Genomic DNA, 8,498 nt, shown 5'->3' on the forward strand with positions numbered 1-8,498 from the left:
TCAAATTAAAGTATTAAGCCTAAGGCAAAATTACTCATAATCATAGAGGGAAGCAACTTTCCACAAACAGATTTATATCGTCAGCGAACTAAGGGATCTTGATAACTCTCTTGATGTCTTTAAAGAATATGTACAACTAAAAATATCTGTAAATTTCTTTTGATGTTTTCATGATAAATATGCAATGCAATACAACAAAGTAACTTTTGAACATTAAAAATAGCTGTTAACAACAAATTTTTCGATCTTTACAAAAATCTGAAGGGCAGGTCCAGAATTGATGGCCTCTCAAGTCCGTAAATTGCATCTGTGATGTTGTTTAGTAAGTTCAACGCTAAATGATTCTCAGTTAACTTATTTTATCCAATAGTGTTATTAATACTTATGAAGTCAAACGGAACGGGGTGAAGCCCGTGGATAACAGCTAGCTGTCTAGTTGATATAAAACACGTTTTTGAAAATAATTCGATTGATGCTTTAAATGCAAATGTTAGGCATTTATTTTATGAGTTATTTAACTTTTCATACAACAGATCTATGGAACATAACAATAAATTATTCTCTTTAGCGCTCCTTTAGCGAAGCACGGGTATGTCGGCTAGCTATAGTACGCTTTCGCAACGGGTACACAAGTTAGAATACATTTAATTGTTTGATGTAATAATTAAGTCAATAGCCCAAAAGTAAACACATCCGATTTATTGGGATTTACTCAAGGGAGGTACAGAAGAGGATTCGATGACGTCAGCTGTAAGAAAAAAAGTTGTTGACGTAATCGATTGAGCGATCTGTTGAAGGTGGAATATCGTACTCGTACTAAGTTTATCACTATCGTATCGTTTCGACTTTCGTTATTGTATGGCTGTCGGCTGCCGTTTGTTTATGTTTATGTGCTTTCGACTGCTTTCCTCATCACTCTCCTCCTTCACTTCAACTAAGTTACTAAGTTTAAGTTTACTATTTATTTATAGGCCTACATACAGTTTAAAGTTAAAGGTAAGTAATTATTCCTAATTAACTTTTGAGGTATTAATAATTAGGCTTAAGTTATGGCTATTTTTAATTTGTATTATGGACCACATGATAGTCCAAACCCAGAAAAACCTAATCTTAACCTGATTTGCTTAGTTAATATAGGCATAGGCTAGTCATTGATTTGTGTTTGTAAAAGTCAGGCCCAGAGTAGGATGACCAGGTTGTTTCAGAATAAAAACAGGACATTCAAACAAATCTTGGCCTCCCCCGTAACTAACAACACACACCTGAGTGTCTAATTAAATTAGCCTACACAGAGGGTCTCTTATTTGCTAATTTTGTTGAGGTAGAAATCAAGTACGTTTAGGCCCTTTTATCAACCTGTTTTTAAGCTTTTAGACCAGTAAACTTACCTAATCTTATTTTCCATTAAAACTTATTTACACATCACACGATTGTCATAGTTGTTTTAAAAATACATTAATGGCATGCAGCTAGGGGCTAGGCAAGGTAAATACTTTTGTGAATCACGACATAGGCCAACTGAGAATAAAATAATCCAACAAAATTTTTAAGGGTTTTAGATCTTAGGGTACAGTTTCTTAACTGGGCTATGCTAATATCGATTGAAACTATCGATTCGATTAGCAAACTTTCATGCGATTTTTTCACCATCAGCAAGTTTGGTTGGTTAGGTTAGGTTATGATAGTTTTTATAATAGATATATTTAAAAAAAATTTAAAATATATAAAAAAAATATATATTTTTAAAATATCGATTATTAATCAATATTTCCAATTCGATAGTTTCAATTGATATAAGCATAGCCCAGTTAAGAAACTGTACCCAGATCTTATTACAAGATTCATTACGGGTACAGTTTCTTAACTGGGCTATGCTAATATCGATTGAAACTATCGAATTGGAAATATTGGTTAATAATCGATATTTTAAAATTTATCTATTAACTTATAATGTAAAATTAAACTATCATAACCTAACCTAACCAACCAAATTTGCTGACGGTGAAAAAATCGCATGAAGGTTTACTAATCGAATCGATAGTTTCAATCGATATCAGCATAGCCCAGTTAAGAAACTGTACCGTACCCTTTATTACTAATAAAACATAGGTGGTAATAGCCTCCGGTATGTGAAACTAAGTTATTGATTTTAAGTATCATGAGCATCTTAAATTTAATTTTGTTATCGTTAATTTGTATGCTGGGAATAAACTTAGGCCTACAGTTAACTTAAGTTAAATTAGGCCTACAGAAATTCATAATAAACTAAAAAAATGTTTTCTGTTTTGTTCTAAGAATAACTTGCTCACTTGCTTAAGAATAACATTAGGTTAAGTTATCCTTTTCGCAGAGGATACGCAACCGGGACCGTGGACGTGGATTATGCATCCGGCAGTTATGCCTACAGTCATAACCTAACCTAACCAACCAAACTTGCTGATAATGAACAAATCAAATGAAGGTTAAATTCTGTTCATAAAATAAATATAAATGCCAAAAATTCTAACCAAAGATGTACAGTTAAGAAGAAATGGGATTCTAAGCAAAATCTTTGACAAAAAGTTAGTAACTTCTAGGGCCTATCACCGATGTGATTCGATCTAGATACCTCATGTACATCAGCCATGTACTTTATCTACACACCACGAACACCAATGGCTAAATATCGTATCGTTGTGGAAATGGTGTTCCGGTCCCCCACAACCCGGTGACGTCAATGCCGGGTGCCTAAGTAATCCACATTCGGTAACCAGACGCGTATCCTCTAATCTGCGTTTTTTTTTTTTTTTTTTATAAAGCAATAGGCCTTATTTACTTATAAAAGTTATAACCAAACAAATTGAAAAAAAAAACCAAAGTGAACTTAACCAATTTCAAATAATAATAGGCCTAAGTTAATACTATCTATAACCCTCTAAGATTTAGCCAATACATAGTGTAGGCTAATTGAGTTAAAACTTTGTTATTCAAATTCATCGCCTCATATTACTATTGGTGTTTACAAACAAGTCAATCTATTGATTACCGGTACCTAAGTTATTTCACCTTCAATTAGTTACGGTAATCATATAGCAATAATGGTACATTCATTGAGTAGACCTAGGCCTATTTAATGTAAAACAAAAGTAAGAATGTAATGCATAATACGCTATGGTTGACGCGCCGAGACCCTGAGTCCTTATCTAACCCAACCCAACCACAATGCAATAATATCATTGTTTTAAATTATTCAAAAGTGTTATTATCATTAGTCGTAGAATCAAATCCAATTGACAAATTATAAATATGAACGACTAAGATTGATTAATAATAATAATAGGTTAAATACCTTGTATACGTCCTCAATCCAAGTCGTCTTTTAAAATGACTATAGTTTCGGGGCCAACAGCCCCATTGTCAAATTTTCTGTCTTGTTAATTACTGTTTATAGCATTGGTCAAAGTTGAAGTACACATATACACATACACTGACACACGAAACATTTAAGATTGATTAGTAAGAACAAAGTAGGCCTAACTTACTTATAGACTAAATTTTGTGTAGGCTACTTCAATGTGTATCGGCAATCAAACTGTCGATGTGTTCACATTTTGTGTTTTTCATACTAACCGATTAAACTGTCAGCACATGCAGGAGCCCGGAACATTTACATTCGAAGATAATGTGTGTTTTTAATAACTTAGCTGATTTGTTGTCACGTCAATTTATTACACGTTCTTATTAGACTATTTTGAAATAATGCCTTAGGCCTATGCAAATATTTAAATAAAATGAATAATGTTAAACTCTACTCTTTGACAAGCAGTCCTGATCATTCAAGACCCCAGCATGATTAATATTGACTACAATCATACCGATAATTAAGTTAATCTATTATATTTGTTTCAGGGCAAAAAGTGCTGCTTTCGCAACCATCAATGATTAGGATTGGAGTGGACGAAGAAACATTTATTTCCATTTTATTTGATTTTAAAAGTTTTTTTAATTTCTTTACATAATTTGGTTTTAACTTGCATAGAATATAATAAATAGTTTTGTCTAAACTTTGAGTTTTTATCCACCAAAAGTTGAAAAATAGATTTATTTTTTAATGTAAAATTTATAGTTGAAATAGATAACTGAACCAGACACTTTGTGTGTCACCAAAGATTGTGGCTTTTCACTGTTTTAGTCAAATAATCGTAATGTCCAATTGTACATAAATCGAATTACAGTTTTATATCAAATTGATCATCAATTGGACTAAATATACACATCAATGTTTGTGACGTTTTGTACATTCATTGAACATTAAATAGTCTCAATTTGTACAAACATGAATGTGCATATGATGTTCACTAGATGTCCAATTGAATCTTAATTTAACCTAAATTGAATAACAATTTGATGTAAAATTGATCATCAATTGATCGAGATACGCACATCATATGTATATCAATGTTTGTGACGTTTGTACAATAATTGAACGTTAAATAGTCGTAATTTGTACAAACATGAATGTGCATACGATGTTCAGTTGAACATTCTTGAACATCAATTTAATGTTCAATCGTATGTACATGTGTTATATGGGTAGGAATATATTAAAGTGATGCAAACAAATGTTATGTAAACGGTTAAGGCCATTTACCAAATAAAATATAGACATATGGAATATCAAAATGAAGCTTAGAGTGTGTTGATTTTCTGAAAAGTTTTGATATGGACAAACTCCCTAAGAGGTGTGTCCCACAGACTGATTTCCAAAGGGCTACGCCTTGCATGTTTTGGAAGTTAACGTTATTTGAGTAATTTAGTGAACAACAGCTGGCCAATGCAATTTACAATATAGTTTGTTGGTTTATGTTCTTAAAAGAGGTGCGGTGAATAGACAGTGAAGCTATCTCTAGCCGTTTGATACAAGTGAGTGGTTAAAGGTGTTCGAAACACGATGAATATGAGATTAACAAACCATGTATGTCGTTCGTTCTAAGAGGTTGTAACTGATTTTTAACAGGTCGCCATTTCATTGACAAGTATTTAAGTAAAGTATTAAAGACGTGAAAGAGAGCGGCGAGTTCAGGTACAACCCTACCCACCTTAGGACGTAAGGTTTGAAGGCTCCAATGCTTTTTTACCATCCTTTCAGATGACAATTTCTCGAACTTGGGCCCTTTAAATGAAATATAAAGTCAAAGTTGATTAAATTAATTTAATGGTGGCTTCTGTACACCCGTGAATTTGTGGGTAGAACCTCTTATATTGTTAATAGCAGTTTTCTTAGACTTAATAATATATTTTATCTAACAAAGTGGTAATGTACCGGTAATGTCAAATCTGACGTGAGAAGCGAAGAGAGGATGATATGTTGTGTAAGTTAAGTGCTGTATCTTTTCCTGCAATTTCGTTGATCCTTTTTATTCCAAAAACTACAGTTTGAAACTATTTTATGCCAAATTTATTTTCAAAGTTAAGGTAAGTTTTTTGGATCTATTGTGACTCATACAAATTAGTTGGGGTCTATTATTGTTTTCAATTTAGGATTGTTGTTATCTTGCACTAGGCCTATATCATTATTCTGGTGGAAAGGTTGGTGAGATTTACATCCCTGGGTAAATCTTGACACCATCTTTGACCAAATGAAATTATTTGTACAGGAATATTATTATAGTAGCCTACCCGTTATAGCTTGCCTATATTCGATTAGGTACGTTAGGTGTTAGTAGCCTACCTATACATTATTCAAAATTCTTTATTGGGAGGATACAACTTAATAAAAAAAGCAAGACTTGTCCGCTTTAAATTATCAATAGTGCTGATTTATTAATGGCATTCTTAAAAATTAACTCCAAGACAGAAACTGGCCTAAGTTAATATAAATTGGCTTTGGAACCGTAATGAAAATGAATGCCTTTGAACCAGTCTTTAAAAGCTAAACGAAAAAGGGACCTAAATAAACCATTTTTTGCCAAGTTAACCAATCAATTCAAGCTAAAGATTTCTATTTCAACCGGTATATTTAACATAATTGATAAATGATTGATCTTATTTCATGGAAGCCCCTGAGTCTAAGTTTGGCAATGTTTTTGTAAATAGAGTATAAGCATGGTATAAGTTAATACCTTGGATAAAGAACACTCAAACTGATGATTAATTTTTATTTATGTTAATACAGTATGAGTATGTTCCCATAGTGAGGGATTTCGCGGTATATTCCATATACACAACACACTGTCAATTTTTTTTCAAGTGTCTGTCGTAACATAACCACAAACCAACCAGTCCGATTACGATGACGTAAACGAATGACTACGATGGGCAAATATCGATTGTAGTAGGATCTATCGATTATATCGATAGTTGGCGACTGACGACTCGAGTACTCGACCGAATCAACGATGTCATGGCCTGCTGTGCTCTCTAATACAGCGCTCTTCACGGAGGAAATTTGAACTAAATTTGCCTCATTTGTACCTCCCTTCAGTCAGACCCCGATTTATTGTGCATCCTATGTTCAATTGTGTTTTGGATTTTGTCACATAACCTGAAAACCAGTCAAACGGTTACATGGAAATTGTGGGAAATTTCGCTCTACAAGTGCCTGCTGCATCCCTGCATTTATCCCACTGAGCTAGATTTATCCAACAGTGTTGTCATATTGAGGGAGTAACACTAAATTCAGGGGCGTAATCTCGCTGAATAAAATTAAAAGTCTGCAGCAACACCTATTTCAAATTTTAAAGACAGCTTTGTCTGGAGCTCCATTTTTATATATTCTACTACTGTATTTAACTTATGGATTTTATTTTGTACCTTTCATATGTGTTATATTTAGCTAATAATCTTAACATATAAAAGTAAAAGCCCTCACTCAATGATTCATTATTAATCCAACTTCCAGACTAGCTAGAACGTTGAAATTTGGTGTACTGATTCTTCAGGCATTAAATAGGAAAACTAAGTAGTTTTTATCCTGATCTGACTTTTGGGTTCCACCCAAGTGGTTCTGGAGTTTCCTTAACCTTATAAGTATCTATATTATTAAAAGACTTTGTTGGATTTTGTGTGCAGCAAATTGACCCATAAGTTTGAATGTTTATAGGCATATTGGGTATCTATATATTAAATATAGATACCCAATATATATAATAGGCAAACACGAATTTTGTGACGTATCCGTTTTGAAGCTGCTATGCATCCGATCACCACGTAGATAAATGCTTTCCATTGACCTACCTTTTTACATTGATTGGCATATCACTGATGACAAATGATCACTATAATGTATCTCAAAACATATATAAGACCTAGAATAATACAATTTTGCATTGGGACGACAATCCATGTATATGGTGTAGATGTACAAAGTTGGGGGTTTTGCAAAGTTCTAAATTCAAGGGTGGTTTAGGGGATTAAATCTATTTTAAGAATAAATTCGAGTATGCAAGGTATTATATTTTGGTCTGTAACTTATAAGCTACAATGCTTGGATCTTAAATCTTATGGAAGATCGGTAGTGTAGAACTAAATTATTCACAACTTTTGTATTTCAAGAGTGTTTTTCTATCTCAAACATATTTCGAGTAAAATAGGTTTACATTCAAATAAACTGTGAAAATTTGCTTGTTCCGCCACCTAAAAACTAGTCAGTGTCCGTACGTTTAACCATATGATTACCAAATCTTTTATTTTATTAAATAGCATTATTTATTATATAATAATAATGCATAAATCAATAAAAGCTGTTAAAAACCTATCAAGTGTACTATCGCAAGTATAGCTACCGACATTATTACATTTTAGGAGCTTGCTCCCGTAAACATTTGAAATCTTCTATTCTAAAAAGCTTTCAGTATAGGTTGTCATTAACCGGAACTGCTACACAATTTGTTGTAAAACGGTGATAGTTTTCGTTAAACGTTAATAGAGTCAATCTTCTTATATTCAAAAATAAATTTAACCGATTTTCATGATTGAGGTCTCAAATTGAAGGTGTGCACAGATTTCACTCTACGCATCGGCATATACATTGATCTACTGTATTACTCGTCCAAAAAACATATATTAAACTTTTTCGAATTCTTACTTCAATTTAAGATGCATTTCACCAGTTATAATCCTACATACTTTGGTCTAAGAACCTTCAGTGAAATGCCGGCTTTCATTTAAGCTATTAATTAGTTATCCAAATCGGACGGACTACAAGCAATAATTGCAATGTGAACAACCAACATATAAATTATTTTTTTATAAGGGTTTTCTATGATTAAAAATCAATAGGTCCACTATTGTTTATGTTTTTTTTCATGATTTTGACGCAAAATAGTAAGTTAATTAAAGGTTTTAATTTGAGCTATTTATCGTTTGAATCAGTTAAGACCAAGATACTCAATAATAAAAATGTATAAATTTGATTATTGCTCGAATATGATTTTCATTTCAACGTTGTAGAGTAGCATGGGCCCTCTAGTAATTATTAAATGTACAGAAGGGACAACAAAATTCAAGAATAATATCAA

General features: G+C 32.5%; 1 long non-coding RNA gene across 1 annotated transcript; it reads left to right on the forward strand.

The window, feature by feature from the left end:
- The first annotated feature begins 830 nt into the window (after positions 1-830).
- Positions 831-4,043, forward strand: LOC128990643 (uncharacterized). Its single transcript, XR_008490548.1, has 2 exons — positions 831-996; positions 3,889-4,043. It is a non-coding gene; the product is annotated as an uncharacterized LOC128990643 (long non-coding RNA).
- The last annotated feature ends 4,455 nt before the right edge of the window (positions 4,044-8,498 follow it).

Source organism: Macrosteles quadrilineatus, unplaced genomic scaffold, assembly GCF_028750875.1.
Source record: "Macrosteles quadrilineatus isolate MER2022 unplaced genomic scaffold, UCM_ALF_1.0 Scaffold_3__2_contigs__length_128488019, whole genome shotgun sequence".
In the NCBI taxonomy this organism is placed as follows: Eukaryota; Metazoa; Arthropoda; class Insecta; order Hemiptera; family Cicadellidae; genus Macrosteles; species Macrosteles quadrilineatus.